The sequence below is a fragment of the Euprymna scolopes genome, chromosome 2 (assembly GCF_053919585.1).
Source record: "Euprymna scolopes isolate OS-2025 chromosome 2, ASM5391958v1, whole genome shotgun sequence".
In the NCBI taxonomy this organism is placed as follows: Eukaryota; Metazoa; Mollusca; class Cephalopoda; order Sepiida; family Sepiolidae; genus Euprymna; species Euprymna scolopes.
Window position 1 is genome coordinate 163,418,358 of NC_136483.1, and position 14,170 is coordinate 163,432,527.

The window sequence follows — 14,170 nt, forward strand, 5'->3', positions numbered from 1 at the left end:
GATCAAACGCAGACTTGAACATGTGTGCACTCGTCCCTGATCAATCGATAACTTTTTTTTTTTTTTTTTTTTTTACATGGGGGAGGGGGTCTACATTTGCATTGTCACTTTTTCTCATGTGGGTCGTGATCCTCTTACAGTTGAGAACCTTGTCTTTTTAGTTGAACAAGCAAAACTACTGGTACACACAAATCAACATTGAAACTTGTCTGGTTTTCCAAGGTTTTATCTAGTTTGCTCATGGGGAGGAGGAGAGACTACCTAGTTAGAATTAATTAATTTTTTTTACTTGAGAATTGAGACAGACGGGCGGAGGCATTGTTAACATCAGCTCAGATCAATACATTCTTACATAATCTCATACCGCTATCTAAAATAAACTCCAACTTCCTGGTTGGATACAACATGGTGGCTTTCAAGTCCAATGGAAACGAGTTCCTGTTAAGATGTTCCCCATAAATAATCAAATTCTATCCAACCATTAGTGATTACTACACCACAACCTTACATTCATTAACCCTTATCCTCGAGTGATCTTTAGGCCTTGATAAGTGGTGACTCCCAAGTGAAAAGAATAACTGTTGTTCAACATGTGACTCATTTCTATCGTCATATCACGTTTTGTTTGTGGAGTTGAAGTTGGTCTCCACTTCAATCACGTTACCTGTTAGGTAAATTTCCATTTGTTGCTAGGTTATCTTGACATGTACTAATGTAACCCTCGCCAAAATTCGTACTAGTTAACTTACATTGCTACTTACTGGCGTATGGTTTATGAGAAAAAGCTTCTCGGGTCTATAACAATCTCCAATGACGGCATTGGCCATGATTACTTCTGAGGGAGGACACACTGTCTCACAGTCGAATGCAAACGTGCAGACAGTTTGTACTACCTGAGAATTTTAGCCTTGAATTCCTGTGATGAAGATAGAGGGTGAACATGATTTATCCTTCGCTGCTCCAAAACCTGGAAAACAAATAAAATACAATACAATTTTTTTTTTTCTCTTCTCTCTCTGGTTTGTTCACTCAACTAACATGCAGAAATTTAAATGTTATGTGAATAAACGTTTTGCTACAGAATTCCCCACTCAGGATGTCTCCTTTAACATGGCTCCGAGTCAGTTTTAGTGTCAATATGCCTTAAGGTGAATATTTGGCAGTATCCTCGAAGAGGCCACTCCTTGTGGTTAATACCGCTAGAATCAAGAAGAAAAGTTTTCTTTGAAAAAAGATGTATATTTTCGAAAAGTTCCAGAAATAAATTAAATAAAACTTTTTTTAAGAAAGGTTATATAACATTGTTAAAATAACATTACAATGTTTTCAAAATCGTGACCAGTCTTTTATATAACACTAGGGGCGGGGGGTAGCCGGCGTTGTCTGAGTGTAGTGAGGTGGGTTTAAAATAACTAATAAATCTGGGTGGAGAGAGGTGTTAAAAATGTGGTAGGGGTGATTAAAACCGAGGAGAGTAAAAAAAATATAGTGGGGGGGGGGTACCTGGTGGAGAGGTGTTTTAAAAAAAAATTGTAGCGGGGGGGGGGGATCAAAACAATAACGGGCAGCTAGAGTGAAGAGAAGTGTTTTAAAAAAAAAAAAAAAAAAAAAAAAGTGGTAGTAGGTAGGTAAGCTCAAAGGCAGAAAAGAAAGTGAAAGAAAATCTGACATCTTACCGATCCTCCCTGGCGCAATCCGAAGTCGAAAGCATTCAGATTAAGTGTAGGCAATCGAAATGAAAAGATGACTTGAGGTTGAAGGAATTAATGTTTTTGGCCAATTTTTCGATATTTGTCGTCCGAAGGATCGAACTTTGAAATTTTTGTGAGACATACAAACACACACTTTTTTTATATATAGAGATTTATTTTTTACATTGCCTGGGTGTTTAGAGGTGTGTGTTCGGGTGGTGGTGGGGGGGTAATCAAAACAAGAATAAGCGAAGTAAATATTTTTAAATATTAATTATATAAAAGTTAAAACTTAAATCGAAAAAACAACTAACGTAAGGCAAACTGTTAATGTAAAAATCGGAAAAAGAAAACAGAAAAACGAACGTTAAAACTTCTTAAAAAAAAAAGAAACACTGGAAAATGGCTTAAATAAGCCGGTTTCAATATTAAAATTGAAAAAATTCGGTGGGTGCCCGGGTGTTTATGGGTGTGGTCGGTCGGAGGTAGTTATTCCTATGAATAAGCAAAGTAAAAAAAAAAAAAAAAAAAAACGTGAAAAATGGCTTAAATAACTCTGCTTCAATATTAAAATTTAAAAATTCGAAAAAAAAAAAAGTAGACATCTCACACCACAATTCGAACCCAAAACCTTCAGATAATGACCCAGCGCTCTAACCAAGCGACCTACGTCAACATACACGAAATTAGGTCATTTTTTTTAATCTTTAAAGTAAATCAGGTTACGACGTCGTATGACATATGCATAGAAGCGACATCGTCATGAGAGGACGGTTTTTGCTGACTCCCCTGTAGAAAAGTGCTGATTTTAGGATAAAATTAACGTTTTTGGCCAATTTTTCGAGATCTGTCAGGCGAAGGATGGGGCTTTCATGTGAGACCAAATTTGAATTTTTGTTCTGTCTGTCAAAGTTTTTAGCAGACACACAAACACACATACATTTTCGCTTTTATATTTATAGACTAGCGGGGGGGCGTGCCCGGGTGTTTGTAGGTGTGTGTATGGGGAGGGGGGATAAGTAATAACCCTGAAACGATGTTAAAAAATCGGAAAAAAAAGCGAAAAAAAAAAACCCTGTGTGTATAGGGGGAGGGGAAGTAAACTAAAGAATAAGCGAAGTAAAAAAAAAAAAAAAAAAAAAAAAAAAAAAAAAGTTGCCCGCGTGTCTAAAGATGTAAAAGAAAAAAAAAATTTTGGTTGTGAGGCTGGATGGAACTCGGGAGCCTTGACGCGGAGGTGAAACAAACTCCAACCACTTAACCGTGTAGGCCAAGAGTAAGAGGAATTGATTATAGTGTAAAAATAAGGCTTATAAAGCGAGTGAAAGAGGTTTGATTGACAGATAGCCACTAAATGAGGTTATCGCGGGAGCGTTACGAGATGACATGGCAGTATTTTATTTATTTATTTTTGTTTTACTTCACATTAGCGTTTATTAAATTACGTATTTCGTTTCCTGTCTAGACATCTGTCTGTCCCTCTCTGTTTGTGTATGTGGCTCTCTCTTTCTCTCTCTCACTTCATCTTCCTTACTCTAAAGACTGTTACTAAAAACAAAATGGCGTCTGGCTGTTTTTTTTTTTTTTTTTTGTAAAAACTTCGATCGTTAATATTTTTTGTAAGCATATTTTTTTTTTTTTTTTACTTTACTTCACATTTTTGGCTTGTTATTTTTCGTTTAACTATCGTATCTAACCATTTTTAACATGCTAATAACTTTGGTAACGTTGTCATAGCGTAGAAGTTCATAGTTTAGCTTGTGTGAGGGTTAAATTTTTTTTTACCGATAACATGTTTTTTAAATTCAGACTGCCATTAGAGCTTGCTGACATCAAGATCACGTGACATGACTCAGCAGGTTTTAAATACAAGTTGACCCAAAATAAACGGCCCCGTGTATACTTTATGTGGAAGAGTTGGCGCCCGTATTTTTTGGGGGGGGCAATTATAAATCGATTTAAAAATATGTAATGTTTAACATTAAAATGTCACTTTTTTGGCGCCCCCCCCTGCAGAAAATCGATTAGTTGACGCACTTCTGATGGTCCTTTTGGGCTATTTTTCGATATTTGTCGTCCGGAGGGTGGGGCTTTAATATACCAAGTCTGTGAATTTTTGTTCTGTCGGTCAAAAGTTTTTAGCAGACACACAAACAAACAAACATACATACATACATACATTTTCGCTTTTATATATATAGACTAGCAAGGGGGCGCCGTTGCCCAGATGTTTGGAGGTGTGTGTGGTTTTGGGTAAATCAAAATACTTGGGTGTTTGTGTCAGGGGGGGGGGTAAAATAAAAAAGTTTTGGTAGGTAAGTATGAAGAATCGAACCCAAATCCTTGAGTCGAAGTTGGAAATTAAAGTGTGAAAAAGAAAACGTGCGACGTTAACCACTGGGCCATCAGGAAATAGTAATGGAACATGTTTGAATTTATTTAAGTATTAAAACTTGGCAGGTGCCCGTACTTAATAAGATCAACTTTGACTGCAGGGCAATATTTTTTTTTGTTTCCCCAAGATGTTGTGGGGAAAACCCGCTCCCCATAAAAAGGGGATTGTCCAAATTGAATAGCAATTGTCTGATATAAGGAGAAACTCCACATTGATCAAAGCTGATTGCTTTCAGACGTTTCCAGCGATCGCCACCGCCAAAATTAGTTTCGCTTTTATTATATGAAAAAGCTTAATGCACATGCGGTGATCAAAAATGTTGAATATTTATCTTTTCAAAGTCAAGCAAATTAAATAGACAGGCGGCCCTCGTTGTTAATTGGTAGATATTATGATTTAGATGTGATATAAAGTTTTAACGAATGAGCCGGCTGAGAAGTCCAACGGAAAAAAAAACTTTTACAGACATACACAAAAAGTGAACATGCATACACACATTTTCGCTTTTATATTTACAGACTAGCGGGGGGTACCCGGCGTTGCCCGGGTGTTTGGAGGTGTCATGTTTTTTTTCACGTTTTATTTTTCAACTTCATCTCAGAGCTTTGGGTTCGATCCTTCCTTCCTACCAAAACTTTTAAAACTTTTTTAATTCGGTTGTTTTGATCACCACCACCCAAACACACACACACACATACATTTTCGCTTTATATATATAGATTATTCAGAAAGGAATAAAAAAATACGCATGGATTGTTTGTACATATTGTTTAATTAAACATTGTTTTTGTTCCTTTTCTTTCTTGTCAATGCAGACAATGCGTCTGTGTCCCGTTATATTAAACTCTTTTCCATTCAATCAACCATTAACTTCATATCATACATCAAGGGAGCCTCTGTTACATTGCAAGAGTCAACCTCAGGTAATTTAATTTTTTTTTTTTTTAAATAAAAAGTTAAACATTGGTATTAATCGTGAGGGGTTGTTCCATCATTGTTCTAAATTATTTCAATAGCTTTACGAAGTAACATCTACAAAGATGTGACCAATTTCTATTCAAAAACGTACCAAACGGGTTAGACATAAGATTCCGACTTTACTTACATTCTTCTATAAGATTTGACATATACAGGGTGTCCCAAAATCTTTGTCATTTTAAATGCCAATATCTCGGAAAGTATTCAATGTATCTTAATGAAACTGCACAAACTTTATGTTGAACATCATAAGTTTTATTTTTTTGATATTTTAAAGGAAAAAAGATTTGTATATTTTATAACCGATCTCATTGAAATATTTGGTGCCAGATCCAAACTTGTTTACTAGTTGGTCCATTTTTGGCAAATTTTGCAAAGAAGGCACGCTACACGGTCTTGGATGACTATGTTCGAGCATATTCCAACACGCAAAATGACTTTCCTTTTGAAGTGAACGGCATTTCTCAACCTAAAAAGATAATGTCAAACATTAAACATAAGATCTTGAACTGTTTTTATACAAGCTGTGAAAATTTGAGTTCATTTAAACGAAAATTGGCAAAATTATTAGCCTACGAAATGACAATTTTTTTTTTTTGAATACCCTGTATTTTATTGTATTAACAAAGAAGCATAATGGTTAATACCAATGAAAAAAGAAGTTTTCTTTGAAAATAAAAAAAGTAAAACAGCTATTACAACTTTTGTAAAGAAAAATTCGGGTTCACTTATCACTATTAAATTTGTAGATTGAAAAAAGTATAATGTACAAAAAAATTATAGTTAATTTTTATAGATAAATTTAGGCGCAAAAAGATAAGATTTCGTAGAACACGAAAGTTCAGGGAGTCCTAATAACGTTCTTGTTTGTAAGGAGAAATTGATTACACGTTTGTTTCGCCTTGCACTGCATGCGTTTTCCTATGAATAAGCATGTAGCAGACGAACTTGCAATAAACACAAGCAGGAGCGAATTCTCGCGACTCGAGACTTTGATTATACTTTCTTTTCTGACTCGTCCAATCAGAAGTCAGCTGTCAATCGCATGACCAAGTTTATAAAAGTTAAATCACAGCAACACCGTTTTCCCAGATCTTGGATTCACAAAAACTCCATCTAGAACGGACCTGTTCCCAACTTCTTTCTTTGGACTTAACAAAACTCACCCGGCCTTTGGGCCCAGAATTCGACTAAGAGAGAGAAACCAACCACTATTCAAGACGCTCTCTCTCTCTCTCTCTCTCTCTCTCTCTCTCTCTCTCTCTCTTCTTCCGGCATCGACGATTTTACAAGAAATAATTGCCAATTGACACCGCTTGTGAACCGACAGAAGTTCACAAAGAAACCGATCGAAATCCACAAGGAAACCCATGCTTGACTCTACACAGCCGAACATTCTAATCTGTTGCTGGTCTGAATAAACCCTTCCGTTGCTTCGTTTATAAAAGAGGTTTTTTGTTTCTTTATTCAGAGTTTCGTGTTTAACAATTACTTATTTAATTAGGTGGTGCGTACAAGCATTCCCTAATAACATAACGATATGTGTTTTATATTATCGTGTCTATTTTGTGAGAGAGCGAATGTATTAACCATGTATATTTGTTCAGTGATCGACCTGTGCGTGCGTGCTTCATTAGGTGTACAGAAATTCGCGAATGTCTCTTGTTGCATTTGTTGAGGGCCCTCGGTCAAAAGACCAGTTAACTTTTAAGGGTGTATGTTGCGGAGGGGCGATAAACGAAGTGTGTTGTCTGTTGAAGAAACACAGAAAAAAAGAGAAGGAACGTTGTGCGTTTAAGGTTTTATATGCGCGAGGTTTTTAATATCAATGCTTCTTGCACGGTTATTGGTTGAAATGAACAACTTGTTTTATCTTTTATTTAATCGAGAGTCGATACACAAGAAAAACATTCACTGCCGCTGCTGCTTCAAAAAACCCCATTCCAAGGGAGGACACACTGTCTCATGAGGGTAAAGTTCAAACAAGCAGAACAGAGTAACCGCCCTTGGTATGAGGCTGTATCCGTTGAATTATTGGCTCTTCTCCTTTGATCATGCATCGGTAAAATAAGTTCAAATACTTTGTTTCATTCAACACTTCTGCATTTTAACTTTCTTTGGTCTTCATGTTTGGAAGAGTTCGAATCCAGGCAAGGGGAGATAACCACAAAATTAACGGAACTGTTGCAAAAGTTTTTCGGGAAATAAAAACGAATAAATTAATATATTAACACACCAACACAACAGAAAGTATTAATTACTCGAATATTTATTAAATGAAATTAATTTTTTTAACGGATACTTTCTTTTTTCTCGTTTTTGAAAACAGTTTTCATAATAAATTAAAATTTTCGAAACAAATTAAAATAACAGTTTATTTACAAAGTATTACGTGCATTTCCAGAGAAAATTTCGTGGTTGTCTCCACTTGTCACGAATCGAACTCTTCAAAAATGAAAACCAAAGAAAGATAAACTGGGGAATTGGCTTTCATTCTTTGTAATTAAACCTAACTCTTTGAAACTTACCGACTGCTAAATGTTGAATATTGGTATCCCGGAAAACGCTGAATGACATAATTGAAGTAAAAGTCAGTTTATGAAATAGGAAATATTCCATAGAGAACGTTTCATTAGCAAAAAGAAATGTTGGAAAAAAATAATTACAAGAAATATTTCAACAAAATAAACAATGTTACAGGGTTTATTTATATAACAAAGACTGGAATTTTGGTTTTATCAAAGCAAAAATTAATTTAGAACAAAAATAAGATTGACCTGTGACGTCAGTGAACAAAAGGATAGTTTTTATATACACACATTATTAAGTTGAGAAACAGATCAGACACACCAGCTAGTCAGTCGAAGAGAGAAGTCAGAGACTCAACTACAGGGTGGTCAAAAAGTCAGGTAACATGTTAAAGGTAATCAGGAATAAAAAGGGGAACAATTCTAAACATTTTGAAGAAAGATTTAAGTTAACAAAATAAACATATTTCATGTTTGTTTCATTTTATATTTCAATGTATGGTACTTAAATATACGTGTATTGCTAACATCGTTTTTCTTTAAAATGTTACCTGACTTTTTGACCACCCTGTAGATAGCCACGGTGTTAGTGGTTTGTCAGTCGTAGAGGCACTTTGCATTGTTTCTAGTTAGCCAGTCAGCGGAGTTACTATCTTTAAGAGGATATCTGAGAAAATAACCACGTCCAGTCTGCTCATCTTTCGGCTAACATTCACGTCTGTGGAGACTTCAATGTTCACAATGTGGAATAGTTAGCCCACTTAAACAAGACAGATGATGAGAGGAGGTTCTGTCACGATTTCTCCATTGCTTATGACCTAACTCAAATTGCTCATGAACCCACCTGTATGCCCGACACTGATGGTTAGTATGCAAGTCTCCTTGACCTTTTTCTCACAACTTGCTCTGAGTTATGTTCATCATCCGTTCTGTCCCCACTGAAATCTTCTGACCACTCGGTTGTCTCAGATAAGATAAAAACAAAATGTAATCCGACATACCTCTCCATCATACAGTATATCGATACTCTATAGCTGACTGGGATAGCTTTTGTACATTTATATCAGATCTACCTCTGCATTCCATTTTAAAAAGGATGTGTCCTCTATAGTATCAGACCTGACAGAATGGTTAATTGTAGCCATAGATGGATTCATACGCTCAAAAAAATTCCAACAAAAACCAGCTGTGATTCTCTCCAGAATGTGTTGCCAGTCAGTTGGAAAGCAGGAAAACGAAACAGTTCCATAGTTGTGTAGTTATAAGTAAGAAACTTTGTTCATGGAATGTACGTTTAGGTTTAAGCACAGTGGGGGGGGGGGAAATTATTGATAATGGTTTTAGCTAGACGGGTGTTTTTGTGAAAGTCAGGACGGGAGGGGGCATAAATTGTAGCTCAGACGAGCACTTACCATGAAAATAACGATAAAATAGAGACAGGCTCGCAACGTCTTATCTGTGGGAAAGAGGTTGCAGGGGAGAGGAAATAGCACTCCCACTAGGTTACAAAGTTTACTTTGAACTCTGTCAAGGAAGGATAATATTTTCTAGCAGCTCCTGCCCCGATGTGGCAACAGTACTCCATCCTTGGACGTACTTGGCTCTTGTACAGGTAGAGAATTGCATCAGCAGTGAGATATCTACTGGAGTAGTAGAACGATCCCACCATTTTTCCAGCAACATTGGCAATGGATTTGATGCACGTGTTCCATTTCAGGTCAGGAGTAAAGATCAAGCCCAGAAGCTTATCAAAACATGGAGCTTCCCTTAGACGAGAGCCATCCATTTCAATTGATGCCAGATGGGGATCAGAGCGTTGATGATGTAAAGATAGGAGCTTTGTTTTAGATGTATTAAAGGTAACCAACTACCTCTTACCCCACTGTACCACACGCTCGATTAAACAAACCGCAACAAAATTTGACTGTGGAATGGACTTACTTCATCTCAAAGATCCATTCAAGCTATAACCCAAGCCGATGTTTCACAAGTAAGAATTTTATACTTGTATGGACGATGCCATCCACCAAACTAACCTAGTGAGCAATTAGTAATAGAATTTTCAGAATGTGAGAGATTATATAATTATTTCCACAGCTCCACGTCGCAGTTCACAAGCACCATGATAGCCAACAAGCCGGAAGACCAAGATTCGAGTTTCTCCCTCATTTGCTCGATATGTTTAACTGATAAGCCAAAATGAGGGTGAAACTCAAGTCTTGGACTTCCGGTTTGTTGGCTGTCATGGTGCTTGTGAATCTATAAGAAAAAGCGGTCAACTTTAGTGAATACACACCATTTTGACTTAGAATACTCTCATGACTGCCGATTGCGAAAGCTCGCTAACATGGCTTCATAAGTACTTAATTTAATTCCATTTATATCTTAATTGCCGGTAGCCTGGAAGAAAACCGTTAGTCCGCAAAACCAAGGATGGCTTTGTTGACTGGGTTCGAATCTCTCGATTAGACAATAATTACCACTTGCTACACTAATGTTTGCATAATCATAAAATACTTATAAAAACATTGTATTTATTAAAAAATATTTTATATACCAGTAGTTTGTCCGGCGTTGCCCGGTCGTAAGATATGCTTAACTATGGTGTTTTAATTCATGCAGGTTACGTATTTATTATATGTGAAATTTACTTTATGTATTAAAACCAAAGAGGGGAATATATAACATATGAGAAATATTTGAAATGAAGTCTCCCCTGCTGTTATTTTAGATCATTTGAAACCATAGCAGCAAGTTTTAGTCTCCCCTTCATCAAGGTCAGGGGTTTTGTGGAGATATCAGATATTTTGTAATTCATATGCAAAACTAGGAAAAATGATTGAAACATTTTATTGCTGTAAAAAAAAGTGCCAAAAATAGACTCTGGATGATGGATGATCCTCTTAATGTGAGATCTTAAGAGCAAATACCACATAGCCTACTATTCAATTCTGGTCATGACATTTCCAACGAGTCTTTATTTGTTAAATTCTGATCAACAGTCTCTGAGATTTCGAACTTATAAAATTGTCAAAAAAAGTGGTCTCTCTCTCTCTCACACACACACACGCACACACACATATATGTATATAGATATATCTATACTCGTAGCCAATTGAATATTGAAATGCTCATATCTTTTATTCTATAGGAAGAAAGTACATGAAACTTTGCAGGATTTTTAAAGATTATAATACTATTCTATGATTAAACTTTTATGACAATTGTTAAAACGGATATATTTTCAAACCAATAAAATATGCCCAAATTTTCCAATATTTGTATATATAGTGTCCTGGCAAGCCAACTTTAGTTTTGCTGCTTTGGGAGGAATTTCGCTTAGGTTTAATTTTTTTTTTGCTTGATTGTTTCCCCTGTAGCCTTGCCAGGCCACTTTATATATATATATATATATATATATATATATACACACACACACACTAGCCGGGTGCTTGGAGGTGTGTTTGAGCAAAAAAAGAAAGTGGTAGTAGGAAGGCAGGCTCGAACACGTACCGCGTAGAATGTGAAAAAAAAAAAAACGTGAGGTCTTTGCCGTTGCGTCCATCGACAAACCGGAAGTGGCGAAGCTTTAAATTAAGGCTAGTCAATCGAAAAGAGGGGATGACTTTCGAAAATATCGGCGCAAAAAGGCAACCCTCCTTGTAGAAAAGTGCCCATTTTAGAGTGAAGGAATTAATGTTTTTACCAATTTTTTTTTATATTTGTTGTCCGAAAGGTCGAGCTTCAAAACGAGATAGATCTCGTGAAAATCTGTCGCCTCCTTCGAAAGTTTTAGGCAGACATACAAATATTTAAACAGACAGGTGAGATTTATGTTATAGACTAGCCTGGGTGCGCGGCGTTTCCCGGGTGTTTGGAGGTGTGTGTTGAGCAAAAAAAAATAAATAAATGTATGAAAAGTTTTTGCAGGCAGGCTCAAAACCGTGATGCAAAGCCAGAAAAGTGGAGGTGTATGTAACGGTGTTGGTTGAGCAAGAAGAAAAAAAAAAGAAGAAAAGAAGGAAAATTGCTAGCGCAAATAAATAAATAAATAAATAAATAAATAAAAATAAGAGTAGTAAACAGGCTCGAAACCATAATGCGCCAGAGGAAAAAGAAGTGAAAAAAAAAACTGTCTTACCGATGTGCCTTCCGTCGTTGTGACGTCACGGTCGGTCGAAATAACGCCTTTTAATCGACGTCGTGAATGCGAGGGTTGAATGATTTGCAAAAAATGCCAGCAAAAAAAAAGTCGACCCTCCCTGTACAAAAGTGCCTAGTGGAGGATGAAGGAATTAATGTTTCAGCCAATTTTCCGATATTTGTCGTCCGAACGGTCGGCTTCAAAATGATACCAATCTCGTGAAAATCCGTTTCCCCTATCAAAAGTTTTAGGCATACATACATACAGGTGAAATTTATATTGTAGAAAATGGTTTCAAATGACCTTAATATATAAGAACAAGTAATTAATGAAACATGTTAAAAAAAAACACTTTGAAGAAGAGTTGAACACATATTTAATTTTAAAAAATGAAGCACAAAATAAGTGGATAGTCCTTAATCCACTTATTTAGTGTTTTCTTTTTACAATTAAATGTTTTTAACTCTTTTTCAAAGTGTTTTTAACATGTTTTATTAACTACTTGTTCTTATTTTAAGCTCTATTTCCTATTTGGTTTTATCGAGCTTTTACATCTGGTTGAGATTACTATATAAATATTAACTCTTCAATATTTATAATATACTTTAGTTTTGCCATCTTGGATTATTTTGGTAAACTTTACTGTAATTCTTATTTCATATATATATATATATATAAGCAAATTATAGTGATTCAATGAAATAAAAAAGAACCTTTATTCAAATCAAGGATTTTTTATTATTCCAAGTAACCACGAAACTTTATATATATATATATATATATATATATATATATATATATATATATATATATATATAGCTATTTAATCAATTTTTGATTATGATTTTCCACGTCTAACTGACTTTAGCAAATAGGGTGTATACCGTTATATCTATTTGCTAATGTTTTCTCCTCTGAAGAGATGGTAGGCATCGAAACCCTATGGGATAAGGAGATAAAATTTCTAAAGTATTCTTTGTCTTACTTGGAATAATAAAAAATCATTGATTTAAATAAAGTTTTTTTTTTTTAATTTCATTGAATCACTATAGTTTGTTTTTTTCTCTATCCTGTATATTGAGCAATTCGTATTTAGATTGGATAATACATAGAATATTACGACCAGTAATATTTTATAAATCTTATGATCACAGGTTTCCATACCAGCTGATTGTTGGATAAATCTATTCGGAAATTATATATATATATATATATATATATATATATATATATATATATATATATATATATATATATATGAAATGGTAATATATATATATATGAAATGGTAATATATATATATGAAATGGTAAAATGATTTATGGAAAATGATTTATTTATAGCAGCTCAAGATTATCAGTTATCAGTTTAAAAGGTAAAATAATCTGTATAGAGAAGTGGTTATAAGGGCTATATCAGGAAAGTAGATATATTATTTACGCAAATGGTTACAATCATTTTTATAAGCTGCTTACATTTCAAAGCGAAAACACGATGACAAATTGGTGATTATGTATATAAAAAATTTGGATATTATATATTTATATATATATATATATACTAGCAAAAGTACCCGTAGTTGACTGGGTTCAAAAACAGCATACAGAAAATGGACTGATTTATGAAAGTATGATAGGTTATGAAAAGGAAGGGTTGTAAAGAGATAGCTTCGAATTTGGGGTTATCAAAACCAATGCAAAATATGATGAAAGTAAAAATAAAATAGATAAACCCCATAATTTATTATACCATACCTGTTCACACTGAAACACTTATCACAATATTCTGTGGATCTATATTAAAAAATCTTGTTAAACTTTGTGACATATTTCCATTCTATGAAGGTCAGGCGTGAACGAACACCATATTTCTTCAAACTGAAACATATTATCAAAGTATACTTACACAGATAGATATGAAAAGTCTTTATTAAAGTTTGTGCCTATTTTCATTCTATGGTGGCCAGGCGCGAATGCAGACCCCACAATTTTATTATACCATCCCTATTTAAGTTAAAACATACTTATCAAAGTATCATTATGTACATCTATATCAAAAACACTTATAAACGTTTTTTTTTTAATTTTTTATTTCTATACTTTGTGGACCAGGCGCGTATGCAGACCCCACAATTTTAATGAGTCACTATTATGCCAGATCAAACATACCCATTCCTGTGTCTCGGTACATCTTCTATCATTATATGTGATCAGTTTTCTATAATAGTCAACCATATAGGAGCCTATTCGTGACCAGACACACACACAGACGTTCAGCTTTATATTATAGAAGATATATATATATATAAGATTTTATATATATAAATCAAAGATGGCGTAACTATCATAAAACACAATTGCAACTATTCTGATTTTTCGGATTTTTGTAATCATGCCCATAGTTTTTTTTATTTTCTTAAAAAGTTGAGGAGTTC

The 14,170-nt window shown here is 34.7% G+C and overlaps 1 long non-coding RNA gene across 7 annotated transcripts in view; it reads right to left on the bottom strand.

The window, feature by feature from the left end:
- LOC145298354 (uncharacterized) overlaps positions 1–14,170 on the bottom strand; it is an 81,155-nt gene continuing 66,985 nt past the window's right edge. For 3 of the 7 annotated variants that reach the window (XR_013870639.1, XR_013870674.1, XR_013870650.1), the window contains exon 2: positions 4,840–5,533. This is a non-coding gene — a long non-coding RNA (uncharacterized LOC145298354). Of the gene's footprint in view, positions 968–4,839; positions 5,534–7,592; positions 7,631–11,733; positions 11,972–14,170 lie in introns of those variants that run through there. The other 4 variants (XR_013870681.1, XR_013870662.1, XR_013870668.1 and 1 more) reach the window with 3 other exon arrangements.